Source organism: Papio anubis, chromosome 9, assembly GCF_008728515.1.
Source record: "Papio anubis isolate 15944 chromosome 9, Panubis1.0, whole genome shotgun sequence".
NCBI lineage: Eukaryota > Metazoa > Chordata > Mammalia > Primates > Cercopithecidae > Papio > Papio anubis.
This window is the reverse complement of record NC_044984.1, coordinates 92,592,226-92,617,864: the sequence shown is the minus strand read 5'-3', so window position 1 is coordinate 92,617,864 and position 25,639 is coordinate 92,592,226. Positions and strand designations below refer to the sequence as shown.

Genomic DNA, 25,639 nt, shown 5'->3' with positions numbered 1-25,639 from the left:
TTCAATAGAAAGGAGAATCAAATTGTGTACAAAGATATACAAACACATTCTGCTGTCACTTAAGCTTATTAGTGTCAGGGAGAAATTGTCCAGATAGCTCCCAATCTTTTGAATTTGGATTTGGAATGCCTTATATGAGTAAACACTTGCTTTCTATGGCTGACAGCTGATGCTGGGGTGTTCAGGCCTATATTAAGATGGTTTAGTAACTTTTTTTTTTGAGAAGGATTCTCACTCTGTCACCCAGGCTGGAGTGCAGTGGTGTGATCTCGGCTCACTGCAACCTCTGCCTCCCGGGTTCAAGCGATTCTTGTGTCTCAGCATCCTGAGTGGCTGGAATTACAGGCATGTGCTACCATGTCTGGCTAATTTTTGTATTTTTAGTAGAGATAGGGTTTTTCCATGTTGGCCAGGCTGGTCTTGAACTCCTGGCCTGAAGTGATCTGCCCACCTCGGCCTCCCAGACTGCTGGGATTACAGGCATAAGCCACTGCGCCTGGCCCTAAGATGGCTTAGTACTTATTGAGTACACACCAGCTCAGGGGAGGGGCATGCTGAGTGGCACGGGAGGTGAGCTTGCCGTGTTCCTTGGCCAAGGACCACCTATGAAGTGTACAGCTTACCTGTGCATAGTTGGGAGCTGGCTTTGCCCTGGATATGTCTCCTCTGGTTGGGCTAGAGAGGGGAAGATAACGCTGTGCTCTTAAGGTCTCCCTTTTCTCCCAAGGAAGAAAATTGAGTAGGTAGAAAGAAACAGAACACAACGGCAAGAGAATGAATGTCAAGATATTGTTTGGGATTCTATTTTTTATCTTTGGGAGGAGAGAAAAATGAATTCCACAGGAAGAAGAACAAATCAAGGGGAACAACATTAGAAAAAGAAGAAACAAAAGAGATGAGTGATGAAGAGAGGAAGGAAATCTCCTCAGTAGATAAAACAGATTTGCCAAATATATTACATTCATTAAGATTTTTCTCTGCTTATAATGTGTGCTTTTCGGAGGCTTTTCTTAGCATTAACGGACGCTCTGGGAGAGGAGAAAGTTGGCAGAGAGAAGCCTAGCAAATATATAAATAAGCTTTGGAGGTTTCAGAAGTTTCATTTCCCACAATAGAATGTTCTCCAGGCTGGGCAAACTTTTTCTTACTTAAACAAATGCTTTGAAAGACAAAGATTTCATATCGTCAGTGGAACATTCAGACTAATAATTGCCTCTGTTCCTCCTGCCTTGAAGTCTCAACAGCCAGCAGATTTATGATTCACTTTCAGCAATAAGCTCCTTCAAATAAATATCACTTTACCTGGCTGCAAATTGAGTTTTCGCAAACACACAGAGATAGACTTCACTAACAGGAACTAAGTTTTCTTCGTGTGTGTATGTATACATGATGGTGAAACAATGTGTTTGCTTTCTTCTCCCCATCTTCTTGGGGGAAGATTGATTTGAAAACTTTATTAAAAATAGCTACTTTTAAACAGCTGATTTGCTACCAGAAAGACTTTTTAGAAACTTCATGTTTTGGGAGCAAGGGGTGGAGGTGAGAAAGTAACAGAAGGAAATTTGACTTTTCCCTTAGGTTTGTGAACCTCAGAAATCTTATGCAGTCTAAGGTCGAGGAGTTGAAACCTATTTGCTTGGTAACTGTGGGGGAGATAATTTCAAAATTCTTAAAGCAAAATAAATGACACAAGCTCATGTAGACATCAGCATTAAATTGATGGCTGAAGAACCTGTGTTGGGATTGAGACTCTTTTATGTCAACACGTCTTCTATCCGTGCTGTTCAAGTGTCCAGGCCAAGTCCATGAACATTATTGAGTTCCTTAAATACGCCTGGCAGTGTGGAAGCCAAGGATGTGAGGCATGACACTGACGCCCAGATAGATACATTTAAGTTGAGAACAACATGGAGGAAACACAGCTGTGGGAGTGCAGAGGATGCCCAATCTGGGGTAGGGGGCAGGATATCAGGTCGTCGAAGCATTCTGCCTTGCTCTGGGAGGTGGCAGTCCCTACACGTACTTGTCCACAAGCATTAAGTGGAGTAGAAGACAATCAGGCCACTTTCAATAGACCCAGGACACTATTTCTTTGGCTGGATCTCATGACACTGGTCTACGTTCTATCTGGATTCCATTCTCGGTCCCTGCCTCAGTTTGCCCTTTTTGTAGTGACTGCCTTGATGATAATGACTCTTCGTGGAGCACTTGGTGGGTGTCAGGCGTCAGGCTGCTAACCATTTTTTAAAGTGTATTCTTTTCTTGATACAGGTATTATTGTCACATTATAGATGAGGAAGCTGATGTTTACAAAATGTAATGTAACAAACTTTCCCAAGGTCACACAAACTAGTAAGTGGTAGAACTTGGATTTAAATTCAAGTCTGTCTGATTCCATAGCCTGCAATTTACATCATTAGTAACAACAACAGTCGTTAACGTTTATTGAACACTTACCTGTGTGTACATAATTCCTATTATTTATTTTGTTTGACCCTCACATACATCCCTCACATAAGCCTCATGTGAGGGTAGCAGTGGTTTTTATCCCATTTTACAAATGAGGAAATTGAGGCTCAGAGATGTGACTAAGTGTCCAAGGTCACCCAGCTGGTAAGGGGGAGGGTCTAGATCCAAGCTCAGGTAGGCTGGCTCTGGAGCCCTGCTCTTAACCAGCCTCATCACCTGGATGCTGAGACCCTGCGTTGGTTTATGCTCTACTTTAGGTTCTGGACACAGACTTTGGCATTTCTAGAGCCATCGTCACATCCAATCTTTTAGTCTATTTCCTTTTCTATTCCTTCACTGTTCCCCAAACATTTTCTAAGGACCTGTGGGTCCCAGGTGCTGTACTGGGCGACTGGGAGGTACAAGTAGATAACCAGAAGCATTTATTTAGAGAAATAATGAACTCTACTCTGAGCCAGTCACAATCAAGTGGCAAGACAAGTCTGCAAAGTGTTCTAGCGCCACGCAACAGGCCCTAAAAAGGAGGTATGTGTGAGTCCGCAGGTCACCTTTGAGAGGGTAGGAGCTGGCCCTGTGGAAGGTGAGGACACTCCTTGGAAGAGGCATTGTTTGGAAAAGAATCTTGAAAAGACAAGATCCACAAGGAGTTCACAAGATAAAGGAGGGAGGAAAGGCATTTAATCTACCAAGAAAAACAGACCTCAATTGAAGTCAAGGTTTTCACCTTCTCACGTGAAGGGTTGGAAGAAGTTAGTGGCTTGTTTGTGCCTCAGGAATCAACCATTCATAAAAGGTTGCATAAAAATAATAGCCGACGTTTATTGAATGCCTTCAATGGGCCAGGCAAATTTCTGAGTTGTTGCGTGTGTTATCTAGTCTAATCCTCACGCTCGTACTAGGACATACATGTCGTTATTATTTCCGGGTTCCACGTAAGTATCATGGGGAGCCTCACGGAGGGGATGTTTCCTTTTGCATCTAGTTTGTTTTGCTTCAAAGACAGGGATAGAGATGTTTCTAAAGTGTCCACAGATCACCTCCATCTGAACTACCAGGGGGCTTGTTTAAAATATAGATGTCAGGTCTAATGCAATAGAATCTGAATGATTTCTAAAACTCATTCTGAGATGCCACAGGTGACTCTGCAGCACCCCAAATGTGGAAGTACCCCTCTCCCTGTTGGTGAGCACTGAGCATGTGGGGCAAATTTGTTCCCGGTTCATGAAGTTTTCTATGATCTCAATGGCCACTTGCTAGCAGAGCCAGACCAGGCATTTCTAGAGGGGCCTACATTTCTCCAGGAGGTGGAGTGTTTCTTTCCTCTTTAGCCCCACATGCATATTCTAAGAAGTTATTTATTTTTTTGGTAAGATTCTAAGCCTTGAAACAATAATTTTCAGGAATTAGGCCTCCTCTTTCAACAAGTGCTAAGGATGTGTTGATCTCTTAAGAAGAGAGCCGGCTGATGGAATAATCTGGTCATGATTTTTCTCTTCAGCACACATTTGGTCCTGGTGGCTGTATCCAGAGGATTTTATTCTTCATGGTTGATTGGAATGTTCTAGCACAAAGGCTATTTTTTGTTCACTCCCCTCTCCTGTGTTGGGCAGACTGTAGAGCAGAGATTATGGAAGAAGAGAAAGTGTGGCTGTCCACCAGGGAGACAGGCACTGTTCCTCTCAAACATAATCTCTTACCTTAAATGGCATAGAGGTGAAGGTAAGAAAATCTCTTACCTTAAATGGCATAGAGGTGAAGGTAAGAAAATCTCTTACCTTAAATGGCATAGAGGTGAAGGATTTGGTGATTCTACAGCAGCAAGGTGGGTCAAATGAATGTACAGTCCAGTGGCTTTATGTACACTCACATTGTTGCCACAATAATAAAAAGTAAAAAAAAAAAAAAAAGGAGTAAATGAATCGAATCTCCATTTTCTCTTAGTTCATGGTAGCTGAGTCCTTGACAATGCTAAACTCTTAGAATTATGAATGTTCAGTGCAAGTGAAGAGTTGGAATGTGATATAAAGGCACAAGGGATTGTTAAATTCCCTGTATCTCCCCCTTTTCCAAAGCACCATGAAGAAACAGGTGCATGACATGGGCTCTTTGATGACTATGTAAGTGCAATTTTCACTCCTGTATTCAGGTTTCCAATAATCATTTACAGCAGAACGGGATCTTAATTCCTAACAGGTTTGCATGTATTCCAAGACTGACTTTGAATGTAATTTATACAGGTTGGAGAGATTTGGAGGAACAGAGAATCTGATGCCAAATGTAAGAATAAGCTTTATTTGTAAATGTTCATCCATCTGTTTAGTACTGACTATAAAACCACAATGAGATTAAACAATAAGAAATGAAAAAAAGCACCTTGTATTCACAAGCATTTTGTCTAGCATGTGATCAAATAAGCATAATCTAGTTTGCGGATTGTTGTCAGGTTAAAATGCAGTACCGAGTGTGGGAGGGCTTTGAAAAGTGTAGGTGGGCAGTTTGCTATCAGGGCTAGAGAGAGACTCTAAAGAAAATGTTCCACAAAGATAAGGTATTCATTCAACAACCACTTATTTAATGGGTTTCCACTGTGTACCAATAGACTGTGCTAAAACATGAAATAATATGGGGAGCCAGGTAGGCACAGTTTTAATTGTATTGGAATATGCAATCCTCAAGAGAAAGGAAATTAATCCAAGGATTTTAATAAGGTGTAATGACTTCTATGATGGGAAAAAGTATTCTTGCTGTGTAATAAGTCAGCCCCAGATTTAAAGGCTTGAAACAGCGATTATTTGTAATTTCTCAGGTATCTGCAGGTTGGGTGGCCGAGGCCAAGGAACTTTGCAGATCTTCTCTGGACTCACTTATGTGTCCATGGTCATCTGTGGAATAGCTGATCTGGTCTAGGCTTGGCTGATGAGGCTTGCCTGGATGGTTCTACTCCAGATGATTTTATATTCCTTCTGGGATCAGCAGGTTAGCCCAGGTATGTTCTCACGGCTATGGCAGAATCAAAGAAGGCAAGCGGAAATACATGAGACCTCTGAAGACTTAGGCTCAGAACTGGGACATTACTTCTGCCTCAGTCTATTGGCTAAAGAAAGTCATGGGGCTGAACTGAAATGTAAAGTCTGGGGAAATATTCTCTAACCCACTACTGGAAGAAATTTCAAAGTCATCCAAAAAAAGTATGTGAATACAGTGAAGTATGACGAATTGGGGTGAGCAATGTGACCTCACTACATAGAGGGTGTGCATTTGGGGAGACCTAAAGGATGAATAGGATTCATCCATCTGAAAGGGAGTGGCTGGGATAGTCAGGGGAGAAGTATTCTAAGCAGGAGAAACAGTAAGTGGGTAGCTCTAGAGGAGTGGCAGGTTTGAGGGACTGAAAGTAGGTCAGGGTGGATGGATAGAAAGAAAACAATGGTAGAAATTGATGAGGAGGGAGAGCTTTACTGCATTAATAACCGACTTTGGAGTTTCTCTTAAGGGCCTTAGGAGCCACTGAAATATGGTTATTTGCTAGTCATCATTGGTTCCATGGTCTAGATTTAAGAGAGAATGTCCTTGCTCCAGTTTGCAATTGCATAAGCAACACAGTGCACTTTTCTCAATATTTTGATTAGAGCTTTACACTATTTGTCCAATGTATTCCTATTCTTTTGGGCCCCCTGATTAATGTTTCTGCACAATCCCATTTTGACCTTTAGTAATTAGTGCAAATATTTTAAGTTCAGCATATTAATTCCTCTTGCAGGAAAAGCATTTTCTTTGAGAATCATCATAAATCATTTAAAAAATTAATTGGCCAGTTAGAGAAGAGGCCATGTTAGAGCAAATCCTGGCAGTCTTGCCTTGTTATGGGCTAAAGCTCTAGATGTTGACAACAGTTTCTGACCTGCTCAGACCTTTGACCCATTCAAAGCAAAGACATGTCTTTTTTCTCTCATTCCTCAGGGTCTTTCATCCTCTAGTATGTTTTAAGGAGTTATGGCAGAGCTGGAAGAACCAGATTTTACTCCCAACACTGCCACTGATTGCTTGGGTGACCTTGGGCAACTGACTTTTTCCTACCGGGCTTCAAAGTTGTTGTCAAAAAGTGGTGTAAATGCGCCCCCATATTCTTCCCAGTTCTAAATTTCTTTGATTTTTGAATTCCTCTCTGAATATAATGGTAGGTCCACAGTAGAGACTTGTAGTTTGCAGTTCTGGACACTGCCTGGAGTTTCCTTCACTATCATAGGAAGTTGAAAGTTGGGAAGGTTCATTAAAGATGAAGCAAAAGTCAGGGAAAGGACACTGCATGCATGCAGGCAATAAATGAACTTATTATGAGTTAAGACATCTGCCAAGAGGCATTAGTGAGAACGCCAGTGGCTGCTTGATCACCTGTGTGCTGGAGTAAGGGCAGTGTTATATAATGTGCTGTGAGCTCGAATTACACTAAGGATCCTGTGGTTCTTATTTATTTAGTTGTTTTACTTTTTTTGTAAGTATCTTGTACCTTAACTCTTGAGATTTATTGCTATACGAGTATATCAGAATATTTTCTAGGTCCAACGATTCTTTGCACAGCAAGGGAAGCACCCCACCTTCAGCTTGTTGATGGCCAAGAGCTGTGAATGTAGGAAACTGTCATGAATCAAATTCAATTTCAGAATTTAAATTTACTTTGAGGTTGAACTTATTTGGCCTTCTGGATAGCAGCTGAATCAGGGAGTCTCAGCCCAGTATTTGATGTATCTGTAGTTGCTGTTTACTTACCATCTCTTCGGCATAGGAATTTTCTCAGAACTGAGTGTGAAAGGGAAGTGAAGCCCTACTTCTCTGTTGTCTTTCCAAAACTCCCCAGTCCACTGATGGAGGCATCTACAACTCAGTTAGAATTTCCCAGAACAACACAAGCACTCAATCCCAAAGATAAATCTCGAGCATTCTAAAGGTATCCCAGCACTTTAAAAGCCAAGTTAGTGATTTCCCAGGAAGGGTTTGACTGGTGGTGATTATAGAAATAAATCTGCACTTCATTTTTAGCCCAGTGGCCCATTACAGCTCGCTTCAGAGTCAAAGCTCCCAAGAATAACGAGAGTTATTTTATGGGAATGAGAGATTATAAATCACTGACTTTGTCAGTTCAGTGTTTTCCTCCAGCGTTCTTTTCTCGGAGAGTTGTGCATTCAGCAACCCTGGAGACCACCCCTTTGAGAAGCCTCACCTGTTCTTTGTTTGGTTTTGATGGAAGCCTCTATTTGGTCCTGGCTGCTTCCCAGGGCCACCTGTTAGTCCCACATAGAGAGGTGATTGAGAGAAAGCATTCGTTTTTTAATGCGAATGTAGTTTAAGAAGGTTTGACTTATGTTTCCTAAGTGTTGCTTCTATGCTCACCAAAAACAGAATATTGCTTTGAAATACAAACCCCCTGGTAAACAAAGGATTACAAAAAGATGCGTTGCAGGGTCTGTAGCACTCTGACTGAGGAGGAGTGTGTCCAAAGGTCTCCTTCACAAGACACCGTCACAAGGATGTCGCCTGAAGTGGCAAACTGAACCACCCCGGATCTGGGAGACACTCATGAAAGTGAGTGGCTCATAAGAGTCTGTGTTCTCCAAGCTGGGTGCTTGTGAAAAAAAAAAAAAAATTTCTATTTCTACTTTTTTTTTTTTTTTTTTTTTTTGAGATGGAATCTCTCTTTGTCGCCCAGGCTGGAGTGCAGTGGTGCGATCTCCGTTCACTGGAACTTCCGCTTCCTGGGTTCAAACGATTTTCCTGCCTTAGCCTCCCGAGTAGCTGGGGACTACAGGCACGTGCCACCACGCCTGGCTAAGTTTTTGTATTTTTAGTACAGATGGGGTTTCACCGTGTTAGCCAGGATGGTCTCAATCTCCTGACCTTGTGGTCCACCCACCTTGGCTTCCCAAAGTGCTGGGATTACAGGCTCTATTCCCACTTTTATCTCCTTTTGGTATCTGTTTAAATGTACACCATGTTTTAGGACAGTCCTATATATATGAAATGTATTTATATATATAGTGTGTGCTTTAATTTTTATTTATTTATTTATTTTTTGCCCATAGGATGCATAATCAGAAAATTTTGGAAACAACTAATTAGTGCTGGGTCGTCTTTCTTCATGAGAATTAGTTTACAAGATTCACTCTTAATGCAACTCCTCATTTTAGCCATTTGTTTTTTATCTTTAGTCCTAAATATTATTTTACCAGCTAAACAGACTGAAAGCTTTGAGGGATAGAAGGGAGGGTGAGGCTGGGACATGAGGGAGGGAGGTAGAGAGAGTGGAAAGAGAAGTGGAGGAGACTGTGGGCAGGCAGCACGGAGCCCATGATGCCTACGTTCCCTTTCAGCCTTGTGGTTCAGTGACCCCAGGTTTTATCTCCTTTGCCAGCCATCACTGGGTGCAGGTGCCAAAAGTGTGAAGTGGCTGAAAGGGCCGGGCATGGCATGGCTCACGCCTGCAATCCCAGCACTTTGGGAGGTGGAGGCCAGCAGATCACTTGAGGTCAGGAGTTTGAGACCAGCCTGGCCTACATGGCGAAGCCCTGTCTCTACTAAAAATACAAAATTAACAGGGCATGGTGGCGCATGCCTGTAATCCCAGCTACTTGGGGGGGTGCTGAGGCAGGAGAATGGCTTGAACCCGGGAGGCGGAGGTTGCAGTGAGCTGAGATTGCGCCATTGCACTCCAGCCTGGGCAACAAGAGCGAAACTCCATCTCAAAAAATAAAGGCCGAAAGGTATTACACACTCTTCAAAGGCTCTGGACAGGGTTAAGCTCCAAACCACCATTAGCTCCCCCAAAATAGAGAGTTGGCTGTAAAAAATAAGGTAAGGATGACAATTATTAGTGAGTAACCACTTAGTACGAGGCAGATGCTAAAGTTATAAACACACCAATTAGGCTGTTTTAAAAACAGTTCACTGGGAGGCTGAGTCGGGGGTGGATCACCTGAGGTCAGGAGTTCAAGAACAGCCTGGCCAACATGGCAAAACCCCATCTCTACTAAAAATACAAAAATTAGCTGAGCGTGGTGGTGGGTACCTGTAATCCCAGCTACTTGAGAGGCTGGGGCAGGAGAATCGCTTGAACCCAGGAGGCAGAGGTTGCAGTGAGCCGAGATCATGTCATTGCACTCCAGCCTGGGCAACAGGAACGAAACTCTGTCTCAAAATAAAAACAAAAACAATAGCAACAACAACAACAACAACAACAACAACAAGAAAACAATTCACAGGCACATTCATCAGCCTGAACAGTTCCGCCTGCCTCGATTCCCTTCGCTGTTGTGTTGGTGCCTGTGTTAGAACAGGGTAGATGCTGATGCCTACCTTTTCTTGGACTTACTGAAATATAAACCATGTAAGTATTTTTCATCTAGATTTGTCTGGGCATATCCAAAAGGCATAATTAGTTGAAATTATTATTACTTTTTGGTTCCTCTATTCTTCTGACAATTTGCATACCAAACAAATTATACTGGGTGTTGAGAGGTGAAATTAGCATTCTTCTGTGGTTACCAATAGGAGGCAAATGTTAGATCCCTCATTTTAAAGATTTGACTGGTGCCGAAATGAACATGTATTAATATGGAAAGAATAGAGGATAAGTGTATTATGCCATTGGGACGGCATGACAATTCATTTATCACCATTTATGAGCTATGGGTGCATACACTGTCACAAATGAAGATGGATGTATTATCTCTTGAGGTCCCCTGATGCACAGAAGTAATGTGTGTGGGCATATGTGATTTTAATATATATTAACTTGCAAATAACTCTGTGATGCATGCAAGCCATTGCATGTGACAGGAGAGGGTGCTTATTAGTCAATACATGGCTTAGATGTAAGAGACCCAGCTGGAATTATATGCTGGCTGATCAAGGCTGTGCTCATCAACCTGTTACCTTCATTATTTTAAAAACATTATTTTATCAGGGATTTCTATTTAGATAAGGAAACTAAAATAAAGAAACACTGTGTAAGTAAGACAAAACCTTGTGGCTCAAGAAACCTGAGTAGTGATCCTAGCCCTAGAAATGCCACAATTCCATGTATTGTGATTGTGTTTGAAGAGCAAGATGATCTTTGCTGAGAAGAATTACCAGAGAGAGGCCTTTTGCTAAAGCTCATAGTTGAATAAATTCCAACTATGCTGTCCCTGATCTATTTGAGGGCTTGGTTGTTTGGACCAGTACTTATTATTTGGAATTCCCAATCAGAGCTGACTTGTTGAGATAGCATTCTGTAAGGAGGTTACTTCCATGTTTCTACCCACTGTGGGTCCCCAGTGATGACTCTACCATTTAGACAGTGTCAACTTATTTTAATTTCTTTATCAATTCCTGGAAAGGTCCTGGAACTAGGAGCTTTATGGAGGATATGAATGCATTTATTAAGAATGACCAAGCTACCTTCAGTAGTGAGAATGATTGCATGGCTGAATGTGTCTTATGTTTTAAGACACTAGAATTATTTATTTATCAAAATAACACTTTGCTATGGTAAAAATATTGAGCATCCATTGTGTTCTAGGCCTTCTGGTAAATGCTTGTGCTTTTATCTCATGTATACCACAATAATCCTGTGAGGAAGCTAAAATCATTATTCCCATGTAATAGATGAAAGTCGCTTGGCCCAAGTATCACAGCAGAGGTAGGGTTCTAACTCAGTGAGACTCTGACTACAGAAAAGAGAATGTTCTGATGTCCACCACTGTTCTTCTCACTAAGTGACCAGTGATAACCCTCAACATGTGTAGCTAAGCAAATAACCCTAGTGCTGGCCTGATATGGAGTATCTTCTAGGAAGCTCCTCCTGTCATAATCCCGTGAAACTGGTACTGCTCAGGTGCTTTCTTGCTTCAGTACATTGCTGACTCTGTCCTGGTCTCTTCTTTGTTTTTATGCTTTCCTCACATGCAGTGTTAGGGTGTCACCAGGCTTGTTAGCTGAGACATACCTGGACAGTGCTTGTATTTGTGGTATTTCGGAGGGACCTGTATCAAGCTCTCATGGGCACCTTCTCTTTCTGAGTGTTGTTTATGTGGAAGGAACCTTCCAGCTTCTTTGCCAGGCTGTGGCTCTTCTTGCATAAAATCTTAACAGAAATCAGATCTTCCCATCATTGTAAACACCCTTGTCTTCCAAAATAAGCTAATTGTAGCTCAAGGACATTAATGTTTAATCACTTATACTCAATGTTATGTGAATTTCACTTATATCATGATTGTGTTTCAGGTTCCTTTATTTATTAGGTAGATAGTTATCTTTTTTATGTCTGTAAAACGTAAATAGTCTCTCTACCTACAACTCTTTTCCAAATGAAAAACTGGAATGTTACCTGGCCTGATTTAAATGTAGAACAGAATATCCGAAATTATGACTAGCTAGGAAATGTGAGGGTTGTATAGTCATACAAATAGAAGAGGAGTACTGGACCTGGGAGGGGATCCTGTTTCCAATCTTCATTGTATCACTAGCTCATTCTAAGATCTCAGCTGGGTCACTTAATGTCCCTGACCTTCATTCTTTATTCTGTGAAATGAGGATAATCCATGTTTGAACTATTCCCCCAGGTTGTGGTGGTGCAAATGACAATATGCACTCAGTTGTGAATTTGTCAGCCTTTTATTGAGCATCTTTTATGTGTTGAACACTGTGCTGGACTCTGGAGATACAAGATGAATAAGATACATTCCCATTCCCTGACCTGAAAAGTAGTTCCAGTTCTTCCTCATAAGATGTTCGCAGTCTTGGGCACATAAAATTGCATATCATAGAAAAGCACTTTGTAAAATCTAAAGTTCTTGATCAAGATGATCTGTGAAGAAAGCTTTCTGTGGTCAAATAAGTTTGGGAAATGCTGTGCACACTATCTTCAGAAACATCCTTGGAAATTCACAATGAACATTAGATATAAAAAGCTCTGTTAAGTCTTACAGCACAGAAGCACGTTTAACTCTTTAGCCTAATCTGTTCAGGGCTTAAAGAAACATTTTGTTTTTTTTTAATTGCGCATCACCTGCTAATACCTGAAGTAAAACCTCACTTGAGAAACTCTCTGTTAGTGAATATTAAGTGAATATTTAGTTGTCCCCATAACACCTTGTACACACTTCCATTATTGTACTCATCCATTGGATTATGTTGCTTGCTTACATGTCAGTATGTTCCTGACTAATCCGTGGGCACCTCGGATAGTATCTGTGCCTATTCACATTTGTACCTGCAGGACTTGGGTGGAAGGGGTGTTCCTGGCCATTAGTAGGCATTCAACAAATGCTTGTTGAATGAACGTATAGAATTATACAGTCATACTGTACAAATGGGAGTGATTTGCCTGAAATGTGAAGATCCCAGAAGGCATTGATTAAACATCCTTAAACTACTTTGTACAATGTCCAACTTAACTTATTTTTATGACCTTAATTTTTTTTTAATTTTAAGGATAGGGGCTTAAAAACTATGTCTTAATTTGGAAATAGAGTAACTTTCAATGAGAAAACAATTATTTCCTGTGTTTAAAAACTGTTTATTGAGTTCCAACATTTTGAACAAATTTACCAGAGAAGAAAAAAGACATTATCTGTTTAAGAGCCCCAAATGGATACAGCTAAGAGGTAATATAGGTTTGCCCTGGAAATAGGAGCCCAAGGTTATGGAAAAATTGTAACCAGTAGATTAAGCATTTATTGGAATGGAAATCAGGCTAGATGGATGAATGTTTCCATGGCAGGATATTTCTGATAGGGAACCATTGACAGGGAAGAAAAGGACATGGGGGCTCCATTTTGGTTGAATTTTAGCCTCAGCCAGGGAGTTAATATAGAGGGGTTGATACTGCTGCAACAGTTGGGAGGCAAAATGAAATGCTAAGTATAGCAACTTGGATGATAAAGGCTTTTCACACTTAGTGGCCAGCTACCAGTAAGTCTCTTCCCTAGGGCTCTTGGTGGGGCCAGCAGGTAAAATGGCAGGCTGTGGCTTCCCTCCTATGTTCCATCAGTGAGGAAGTAGGGTACAATAAACCCAGATTGAGTAACGGAACAATTGAGCACAGTTGCAGCAGTGAAGCTAGTGCTTGGAAAGTTCTGTCTTTCCAGTCTTAAAAACACGGCTCTCATCCTTACGTGTTCACTGTAAACACTCTAGGTAAAATAATTACAATCACATTAAAGAGAGTTCCCATTTGGAAGTAAATATTTTTTGATAGCTATTTTGCATATATTTGCATATGTACACATAATACTATTTTTAATAATCCTATTTTTCAGTTTAACAGTATAGACATGTTTCTGAATCATTCGATATTTGGATAGTTTTAATGCAGCCTAGTGTTCTATTTCATGTATGCATCATAATTTATTTAACCAGTTCCTGTTATTGAATATCTATGTTATTTTTAATTTTTACTATTATAAACAATACTGGAATGGACTTTCTTCTACTTAACTCCTCTTGCATTTTCATGATTATTTACTTTGGATTAATTTCAGAAAATGGAAGTTTTGGTTCAAAGGTAATGATTTTGATACATTTGGTCAAATTGACCTTTAGAAATGTTGAACCAATTTTTATAACTGCTTCCTAGAAAAAAGTCAATATTATTTATCATTGAAAACATTTGCCAGCTTGATAGACAAAATGGTATTTCCTTGTCTTAATTTGCATTCATTGATTTTCATTGAGGTTGATTTTTTAAATGTTGAAAAAAATCATTTATAACATGTTTATTATTGGCCACTTATATTTCTATTGATTTTGTGTCCTTTGCCCACTTTTCTTTTGGGGTGTTCATCTTTTTTATTGACTTGTAAGAGCTCTTTATATAGTATCACTGTCACATTCTAAATAATTCTTTGGAAGATCTTAAATAATATCGCATCAATACTTATTTTGTAATTTCAGTTTATCTTAATAGGAAGAGTGGCAATGTGGTTTTGGTTTTTAACCTTTAGCTTTTTTGTGTTGAGGTCAGCAACCTGAATATCTGGCATGGTGAGGAAGCTGCTTCATTTGCTTTGCAGCAGCCTGAACTAGCAGAAAGCTTAGGTTCCTCAGAGGTAACTGACAGTGATTAGATGGTATGCTCTTCTGGTTGCCAAATCATTTAACCTTATCCTGGGACAGTGCTTTTCCAATGTATCAAATTCTTCCTTTGTTCATATTTTCTGATAAGGACAAGTTTTAGAGTTCAGACTATCCTTAGGAACTGACATGTTGTCTTCTTTCAGAATAAAAGCCAGGACAAATATAAACTTTTCAACTCTGCAGGTTGGCTGATTCTATTCAGCACAGATTCTTGCTAGAAGTAAAAATATTTTATATAAGCAATAGACAGGCCCTACTGGTTCTCCCAATATTAAAGGTTTTAAACATGCTAGTCAGGCAGTTCCAACAGTGTAATTGAGGCACCCAGTTTTCCACAGTTGTTTCTTTTCCCAGAATTTTGATGATTATAAACATTTTGCCAACTTTGTTTTATCCAACTTCTTTACCTTATACAAAGTAAATGGCTGACACCATTTTATCTCACCTGTAGATACTTTAGTGTGCATCTTTAACTGATAGGAACCTTTCAAAATGTAACCAGCAAATATTATACCTAACACACATAATAACTTTATATCATTTAAATCTGTTATATCCATTTTTTTTTCAGTTTTCTCAAAGATGTTGTTTTACATTTGATTTATTCAACTCAGATTTCATAAAAGACCCACTCATTGTATTGCCTGTTGTGTCTCTTACAGCTTTTTTTATTCTAAAGCAGCTCCCCTCCCTGGTTTCTTTTCATGCTATTGATTTTTTTGGGAAACTGGGTCATTTGTCTTTGGAATGTCCCAATTTTTAGATTGTGATATTTAACTTCCTCCTCTATTCCTTGTAGCTAGAACTAGAGGGTTGATTAGATTTAGGTTCAATATTTTTAGGCAAGACTATTTCTTAGGTGATGTGTGCACTTCTCTTTGCATTACATAATGAGACGCCTCATGTCTGATTGTCCCATCTTTAATGTTATTGTGATTGATTAGTGAGTTCAGGAGTTGTCAACATAATCCCTCCATCATTAAGTTCCCCACAGTCTTTTCATCTAATTGTTTTGGCACTCCTTGATATATGTTGTCGAAATTCATTACTTCATTAAGTGTTGCAAAACAGTGATTTTTTAATCCTATTATTTCGTATGCAATTATTAGATGAAATTATTTTTAAAGAACTTATCAGCTATTTGGTTATGTAGGAATACAGTTCATGCAGGAAAGGCAAAATATATGCTTCTTTCTTTCTCATTATTTGTCAATTTTCAGTAATGAGTTGATGGCTTTAGCAACCTCTAGTAGTGGCCAGTGAGTCTTTCTTTTTTAGTACCAGTATGAACTCACGGATTTTTATGTATTTGATATGTTTAAGTTCATTGCTATCATTATTCTTTTTGATGTTCACATTGTCCCACCTCAGGCCAGAAGGGGCGGTTCAAGTCGGTTCTCATATCCTTCTCACATGACCCCATTAGTTTTTGATGTCCTGTATATTTTTAATATAACAACCTCAAGTTAACATCACCATTACTCCCTAATGTAAGAACTGAAGCTATTCTATGTCACTGAATCTGGACACTTTGGAAGGGTGCTAAGCTTCACTTTCCTTAGAATTTAATTCTTCTCAGACTCAAATGTAACACTGAAAAATGAATTCAGGTACCAAGCAGGCACTCAATCAATGTGTATAGTTGAATTAAATTGTGCTTTGTAGAGCCATGTGTTTCACATGCTAATGTAAACAATATATGAACCCAGGGTAATTTAGCTCATTTCCATGAACTTCTCCAAACCCACACATATTGTATCTTTAGAAAGGAGCTTAAACACACACCTAGCAAGTTTAAAAAATATCTTTGTGCAATTGTTTCTGTCATTTGGTATATTAGCATTCTTCTCACAGTGCTTTGCTTATATAAATTTAACAAGATGAAAGGCTGATGCTGAGAGAAGTCTTTGGACAGATTCGTTACCTTAGCAACCTTGCCCCAGACTTCAACGGCCCTGACCCAGCTACAAAGTCCTTCACTGGTTAACGAGACACTCTTAATGACAGCTGGCTGAAGCTCAGGCCTGCTGATAAAATGACTTGTTATCTGGACAGTAACCTTTGGGAGAATATTATCTCTATCAAATTTCTAAAAGAATCCAAACACTGAGTGAGGTTCCACTAATAACTATATTCATAAGGCCATCATGCTTAAGTGCTTCTGGGAAAGCATTAGTAACAGGAAATTAAGTGTTACAGAATAATTGCTAACCTCACTGCATAAAATAGAAGCTGGCCACCCAGTGATTTTGTGTTGGTAGCAGTCATTAGATGCTACTGTCCTGTATAATTGAAAAATTGTTTGTATAAGAAAATATTGTCTCTGCCTCATTAGCCCCAACATTTAGTTGTATTGGGAAAATCTGAATGCCCTTTTGAGGTTCAAATTACATCTATAACTTTGTTGTCTATGTGGTTCAATGGTTAAAAAAAGAAATCAATTTCTACCTGAGCAAAGACTTTAAATTCTGATAGGAATGCTCTTATAGCTGTTACTTCTAGAAAGCTCTGTATGAATAAAATCACAATTATTTATTTATTTATTCCCTGTCTACTATTTATCAGGGGCAGTACTAGGCAGTAGAAGTGATACCTAATGACTAAAAGTCAGTTTTTGCCTTTAACCCAGTTTCTGCCTTATAGCATGGCAGGGAGTGTTCAGTTCAATGTCATCCAACAAATAGCTATTGAGCGCTTTGGGTTTTAAACCCATTGGTAACCCACAGGTATTTCCTGACGCATACCCAGATGATCATAGCACTTGTTTATAGCTGGTATCCATTCTGATTAGCTGGTGTCCATGTTGTGTAATTAACAAAGGTATGGAAATAGATTATTTTATACTGGTTTAGTGATTGGGCTATATTTCTAAGACATTTAGATGCTTTTACGTTGACTCAGCAAATCTTACTTTGTAAATGAACCAAAGATCCACCATTAAAAATAAAAATCTGTGAATGTGGGAAGACTGCTGTTGCCTTAGTGCAGAATAAGAAAACATTTCTACATATCTAGAAATGAAATTGTAGATATAATAAGCTCCGTTTGATGTGTATTAGCAAAGATATCTACTTAAAAGACTTTTGGTGTTTTAGGTTTTATTGATAGTTCAAGTTAGATCCTATTGTGAATTGCATGTTTGTGTTCTCCAAATTCATATGGTGAAGCCCTAAAACACCCGATGTGTTAGGGGTGAGGCCTTTGAAAGGTAGTTAGGTGTAGAGGAGGTCATGATGGTGGAGCCCCCGTGATGGGATTAGTGCCCTTTATAAAAAGAAGAAGAGACACCAGACCCTCCTCTCCCCACCATGTGAGGATACACCAAGTGGGCAGCCATCTACCAGTCAGAAAGTGTGCCCTCACCAAGAATGGAATCTGCTGACACCTTGATCTTGCACCTTCCTGGTCCCCAGAACTGTGAGAACTAAGCTACCCAATCTATGGTATTTTGTTATAACAGCCTGAACTAAGACAGATCCCTACAGTTTATATAGCTGGAGTTTATTAGTATAGGTTAGCAACCCCTCTTCATCAAAGTAATTCCACTGTATCACTTACTGTTGATAAAACTTAACACATTTGGGAAGCGCTTATATGTGCCACTGTGCTGGGAACTTGGTTTCTGTCATAAGTTACAGACCCTATTCTAGCAGAAAACAAGAGAAAAGATGGTTTTATAAACATAGCAAAGATGGATGACACTATTAAGATTTAAGATTTTATTAAAAGTTGAAGCAAGAAAAAAGTTATAAAACTTTTACCTTTATTTTTTGAATAAAAGGAAGCATTTCCATTATAGGAAACATGGTGTTTTATAATGAGCGGTATCCATGGAATAAGGGCAAAAATAATGTATTTCTTTGATTTTTTAAATTGGCGTCTGGAAGAACTGGCATATATTGCTTTTTTTTTCCAAAAAAGCTGTGAGTCACATAATTTATTTATATTAATATTTCTCATTTCTTTTGAGTGCCAAACAGCCCAGAGATAAAAATCAAAGCTCAATGTCTGATTTACAGTTAGGAACCTAAGTAAGTCTTGCACTAATTGCAAACCTCATATGTCCCCCTGGAACAGCCCTTTGTCTTTATCAATTTGGGCTGCTGTAACAGATTACCATAGGCTTGGTAGTTTAAACAACAAACATTTATTTCTCACAGTTCTGGAGGCTAGAAGCCTCCAGAGATCAGGGTGCCAGCATGGTTAGGTTATTGGTGAGGACCCTCTTCCTGGTTTACAGACGGTTGTTTTCTTGCTGTCTCTTCACATGGCAGATGACACTAAACTCATTATGGGTCTTCACCTTCATGACCTCATATTAACCTAATTATCTCCCAAAGGCCCACCCTCCTGATACCATCCCAATGGAGTGGGAGGTTAGAGTTTCAACATATTAAATTTTGGGAGGACATACCCATGCATCTCATAATTACACTTCCCTGTCCAGAAAGAGGTTCAGAAATGCAGAACCACAAACGGGGTCCTTAAAAATTACCAGCAATAGGCCTTTCTGGGTACCTTCTTGGATTCCAATAAATTTTCCTGATTTCTTACTAGACTGCATTTACCTTCTTTTCTTTCTACCAAGCTCACCACATCTGCTTAGGAGATTTAAAGCACTATGTTATATTCTTTTAAACTCTGTCTCATCAGAGTCTCTCATTTGTTCTAAAATTAATAGTGGCTTCTAAGAGCCCACCTTATCCTGCATATCTGGCCAAGCATCTCAAAATAATTAGGCCCTAAATTCTTGGTGTAAATATTTTGCACAAAAATTCCTGCATGCAGCAGGTATAAATCCCAGTCCACCGTTCAGGTGGGCAAGAAAGAGAACTGTTTTTATTTCCCTAGAACAACTTAATTATAGTGCAAGTTCCCACGGACAAGGTGGTAGAAACACGGTGTCAGTGAATACATCATCACTGCCTGGATTCTGGGGTGTTTCACATAACAGCACCATATCTAGTGAGTCTTTGGTCTTTTAATTTTATCTGTAGACAAAAGAGCCCACTTGGATGTCTGTTGTTGGTTGAAGACATGGTCCATTCCTTTGCTGCTGAGATGTCCCTTGTTTCTGTCCATCTGACTCTTTCAGGCTGCTTGCTCTGTTAGCTAGAACCTTGTCTGGACACAACAGTCATTTTTCTGCTGCTGGGCCATATTAGATTTGGGAATTCCTGGAAGCTGCTCATGGCCCTGTCTGCCTATATTTGCTCTGCAGCCATTAACTTCCATTAAAAAGATCAGCAAAGGAGCCTGCTGGTAACATCTCCTAAGGTCTCACAACTTCCTTCAGGAAGCCTTTCTTTCTTCAGGAAGTTGGTTTTTTCTAACTTAACCAACCCCACCTCCTCTCTTTAATTCAGGTTTGTTTATTTAGTTTTCATTTTCTAAGAAAACAGTGCCAGCCTACACCACTTATTTGTGGCTGCGTTTTCAGAGGTTTTTCCTTTATATTATGCCTGCAAAAGTTATTTTCCTTTTAAAAGTTTGCTAACATTGCTAAATAGTCAATTAAATGAATTCATGAATAACATGAATCATGATTTGAACACTTTTGCCCATGCTTAAACAAATTCCTAATTCCAGAACTCTTTATAAGATTTGGAAATATTAATATGAGTTTTGTGAGAATTAAAGAAATAAAAATGGTTTGCTTCTACTTTTCTGGAGTTTTAGTGTAATTTTGTTTACTGGAACTGCTTAATCTTATTTGTTTTATTAGATCATTTGTTACTGCTCTATGAGATTCCAATAAACTCTTTAATAAACATCAAAACTTGAGAGCTCATCATTCCCAGTTATCTCTCCATAAACACTTGTTAACCCCATCCTGCTATCACTTTTGTGCAAAGCAGATTACCTAGACATTAGTTCTTGATTTCTTTTTTTTTAAAAATGTAGTAATAGGCTTTATTTGAAGAAACCAATTATAATGCAATTCAATACAATACCACTAATCAAATTACCTCTTCCAAGGATAGCAGTTGGGAATATTTACTATGGAAATATCTGTGTTTAGAATGATTTCTAAAATCAAAGTGCCATAAACATAACTGAGAATTATAAAGACTGTCTCTGTCAGGAACACCTCTTGAGGTAGGAAAAGACAAGGTTCCAAGTAAGAGAATTCTCACCTTTTCTTAGGGTTAAATCATACCTTAATTGTGTGAGTGCAGTATTTTTTCTGGTCAAAAATTATGCTTGATGAATGCATGACTGGTTAAGTTAGGCAGAATTTTGCCAGTCCCAAATAATTATAAATTTAGCTTGGGAATCTGCTCTAAGGCATCTAAGTTTATTACAATAGTTTCCCTTGAGTTAGAAAAAGGATGTGGAACTTGGGAATACACAAAATAAAAATGTACATCTTTGATTTCTTTCTCTGCTCTGCTCCTTATAAATCCAAGTGACTACCAAGTCCTACCTATGTTGCCTCCTCAATGCTGTTTCCCTTTCTCTTCATTACCTCATTGGAGCCCATTGTCAATTCTTGCCTGGCTAACAGCAATGTAGCTCCCCAGCTGGCCACACTACTTTAGGTTCGTCCCTCTCAAAGCCTGTATCTTACAGGCTTTATAGCTTATAGAATGACCAGCTCCCCCATGTCTTTTGTGTAAAGTCTGAGATCCATTTCATGTGCTACAAAGACTTCAAGAAAGTGTCCTAGCAGAGCACTTCGTGGGTCATATCTCTGATCCAGACTTTACGCTCCAGCAGCCATTCCCTACTCACCTCAATATTTTACTCACTTCCATTCATTTATCTTGACGTATAAAATTGTGCTCACTTCATGTGTGTTGGGTGCTTGGAAACTCCAAACAGAGGAAAGTTAACATTCTACAGTCCTGAACCCAAGGAGCAGAATGGTGAAGCAGACAGAACACTGTGCTTTGCTGCTGGGTTCTACCCAAGTCCAAATCCCGTCTCTTCTTCTTACAGCCATATGATTTTTTGGGGGGGGCTATGGTGCTGGGTACTCAGGTCCAAATCTCATCTCTTTTTCTTATAGCCATATGATTTTTTGGGGGTCTCTGCTGCCGGGTTATACCCAGGTCCAAATCTCTTCTCTTTTTCTTATAACCATATGAGTTTTGGAGGGTGGTCTCTGCTGATGGGTTTTACCCAGGTCCAAATCTCTTCTCTTTTTCTTATAACCATATGAGTTTTGGAGGGTGGTCTCTGCTGATGGGTTTTACCCAGGTCCAAATCTCATCTCTTTTTCTTATAGCCATATGATTTTTTTCCAGCATGGGCAAGTATACTACCTTTTCATTGGTTAAAATGAGGGTAAAATCTAATTTTCTCCTGGCATGTAGCAAAAACTTGAGAAATGTTAGTTTCCTTTCTTTTTAAAAAATGCCATCAAATTCCTTCAAATTCTAGCATTTAAGAGAGCAGCCAACTCTACTTACAAGTGCCTCAACTCACAGTTTCAGCTGATGACTTTGCTGGGGCTGTCCCACGTGCCTATATTAGCAACAGAACACAGAAACATAAATCTTGAAACTCATTCCATAGAGGATGAAATACTAAATGTTTATTGTCTATGAGTAACATTTTGCTAGAATTTTTCTACCAGATTTCTCCTAGAAATGACGCAATGGAAAAAAGGACACTGGACATGGACTTCCTGAAGGATGGGAGTAAAGGGAGAAAATTGCAAAGTCCAATGTGTGGGGGGTACCCCTGCAGAAGGGTGACAAAAGCGAATGAGAAAGCACTGAAAGTGTGTATGGCAGCACTCATATATATCTGACCTACTTTACAAATTTGCCTAGGGCCAGCTTTTTCAGAGACATTCAGGAAGGATGACTAACTTGGTGTCAGCAGCTCAGAAATGAAAAATCGGTGAAGTCCGGCCTGATGAAGTAACTGCTTGAGTTAGTGCTTGGCCACTGTCCCTAACTAGAGCCAGTCCTCGTGATGAGAAAGTAAAGAGGAAAAGAAGCAGATGGGAGAATCAGGAGCAGATGTAAGTTATTTAAAAGTAATACAATAATTCAGCCGAATGGAGTGGAGATTCAGGAACTTATTGGGTATGACATTTGGATAAATTAAACTGAACAGAACATCTAGGAAATACCAGATAGGAAAAGGAAAATGAGGGTGAAAGTTGGCAGGCGAGGGAAGGAAAAGTAAATGAAAAAAATAGTTTAGGGCAAAGGGAAAGCCGTTCAATTTACTATGTATGCTTAACATCCAGATTTTCATTTTTTAAATAAAAAATTCAATCCTACATATATGTAAATAACTAGAAATTTAGGACCGGGTAGTTAAAACACTGTCTGATTTACTGGTTTTCTTCCTTTTTACCTTTTTGTGGCACATGTACAAATATAGACACAAAGGCATACATTCACACAGAGACACGCACGCTTATGAACACACACACATGCATACATGGACACACATACACACAACTGCCTTGCTTTTCCTCATCATGATTTTGTGAGATAAATTTTCAGATTTAGTTTGGTTCACTGCAAAGGCAACAAAAACTTTATAAAATGTAGGTGTTCCCATTCAAGAGAGATCGTTTCTTCTTTTAATTGTTCATTCTTGATCTGTGGCTGCTCTAGAAGTTCTGAGGTAGTCGGGGTAGCATTATAGATGAATGCAAGAGGCAGGCACTGCCTGTGGGAAGACAGGCAGGTGAAAGATAAATTAAATGAGTATGAGCTCCAGGGAAAGAGTGTGAGTAAGCGGCTGGATCTGAAACACAAAAATGCCTATTAAATAGAGATGCGAACAACTATTTGTCAAAATTTCTAATATTGATTGTTGATCTTCCTGCCTGAGAATCATACTGTGACCACTTTTACTGATTTATCGAAGAGGTATCTTGCTTTAGAGATCTTTAAGGAGTTTGGGCTTGCTTCATCTAAATCAACATTAACAAACTTCAGGTGCAATTCTGGAGTTCACTTACTAGTGAGCTGGTTTCGAGATAGAGACAGAGTTAATTTGTCAAGTTTGGCTTCCTACAGGGTGATGCTCTCACTCATGCCTTCAGAGTAAATTTGACTCGGTCTATTGGACATTGAACCTAGATTCTAATTAAAGGAACCTATTTTCTTGGCATTTCTATGTTCACCAAGACACATTTTTATATATGTTCCTGTGTAAATGTCATTATTTTTCATCTTCAAAGGTATTACACTTTGGAGACCAGAAAGAAAAAAAAAAAATCAGGACCTGATCCAGCCTTTTTTTTTTTTTTCCAGATGTACTCTTCTTTGGCACCTGTCTGCCACTTCCATGGAAGTGTGGCTGCAGTACGTTCCCTTTTCATTTCCTTGCTGCTAGGTCAGGCTGAAAAATAAAGACTAAGATGACAATAAAAGCTCCAGTGGAAATAAAACAAAAGGGAGACAACATGAAAAGGACTTAAAAATAAAAGGATACAAAAACACAGTGCATAAAGGATGAACGAGTTGAAAGGATTATGGAATTAAGGAAAATGTGATAATGTAACCCTAGAAAAAGAAATGTTTTCAATAAAAAGTCAGAGGGAAGTAGATTACAAAGGAAAAAAATTGTTGGCGAGGAAAGGAGGATTTTTGTAAAAGCAAGTTTCATCACCTGAGAAGAATTTTCAGGCAAACCTATTACATTTTACTATAATTATGAGACAAAGTTTATAACTAAACCAGGACACTATAAAATAAACAATAGAGAAGGCAAAACACATTTTCTCTTTTCTCTTCATAAACTGTGAATTTGGAACTAGCTCCCAACTAAGCTTTAGCGGATGCTGTAACATTAATGGACGCTGACCATTTAGTGAAGAAGTGAATCTACTGTCTATTCCACAGAACAAAGCTGTCTTCCCAGAGCAATGTAAATGATCGACCATGAATGTGTTTTATAACAACCATGTGGGTTATGGAAAGTGAACAGAACTTAGCACTGAAGTCGTATAAACTTTAGCAGGTTTTTAATCTGTGATCAGAGATATTGACATTTTCTCGAAATCTCCATGTATGAACCATACTGTGCTTATAATAGAAAGTGATTAGCTATAAAGAACCAGACATATGTAAGGTGGTATGCATAAGTCCACTGGTAATTCCAATTTCCGGACACTGAATAGTAGAATTTATGGTTAGGAAAGTCTGATGGAATTTGCTTGTGAGATGATAATATCAGAACTGCTTGGAATGTTGAAATTTATCAGTCATTGGAATTTTCCTCCCTTGAATTAGGGAAACACGTATATGGTTCAAAATTCAACATATGCAAAAGGATAATTAGTAAAATGTTCATGAGCTGATTTCCCCACCACCCTTTTTCTTTTTTTTTAAGATGGAGTTTCACTCCATCACCCAGGCTGGAGTGCAGTGGCGTGATCTCGGCTCACTGCAACCTCCGCCTCCTGGGCTCAAGCAATTCTCCTGCCTTAGCCTTCCAAGTAGGTGGGATTACAGGTGCCTGCCACAATGCTTGGCTAAGATTTTTGTGTTTTTAGTAGAGATGGGGTTTCATCATGTTGGCCAGGCTGGTGTCAAACTTCTGACCTCAAGTGATCCACCTGCCTTGGCCTCCCAAAGGACTGGGATTACTAGTGTGAGCCACCATGCCTTGCCAATTTTCCCCTTTTTGATTGATTGATTGAGTCATTTGACACATTTATTTATTGCATCTACCATGTGTATGGCAACTCATCTGGTGTTAGGGGCACTGCAGTCCTTACTCTGGAAGGTTTCATTTCCCAGAAGCAACTGTTGATACCTGTTTCTTGTGTATCATTCTAGATATTGCATATATCTGCCCATACACAAACACATACATCCTCTAAAAAATGTTATGCACTGAATGCTTGTGTCTCTCCCAAATTTATATGTTGAAATCCTAACCTCCAATGTGATGATATTAGGAGGCAGGGCCTTTAGAAGGCAATTAGGTCATGCAGGTGGGGCCCTCAAGAATGGAATTAGTGCCCTTATAACGAGACACATGAGAGCTTGCACTCTGTCTCTCTGCTTTGCCATGGAAGCATGTAACCAGAAGACGGCCATCTGTAAACCAGGAAGTGGGCCCTGGTTAACAAGATACT

General features: G+C 39.3%; 2 long non-coding RNA genes across 4 annotated transcripts in view; both read left to right on the top strand.

The window, feature by feature from the left end:
• Window positions 1-25,639, top strand: part of LOC103876000 — a 113,144-nt gene that overhangs the window by 29,353 nt on the left and 58,152 nt on the right. The gene's annotated exons all lie outside the window — the stretch shown is intronic.
• LOC116268921 lies at window positions 424-24,269 on the top strand. Its single transcript, XR_004176173.1, has 2 exons — window positions 424-2,211; window positions 23,808-24,269. It is a non-coding gene; the product is annotated as an uncharacterized LOC116268921 (long non-coding RNA).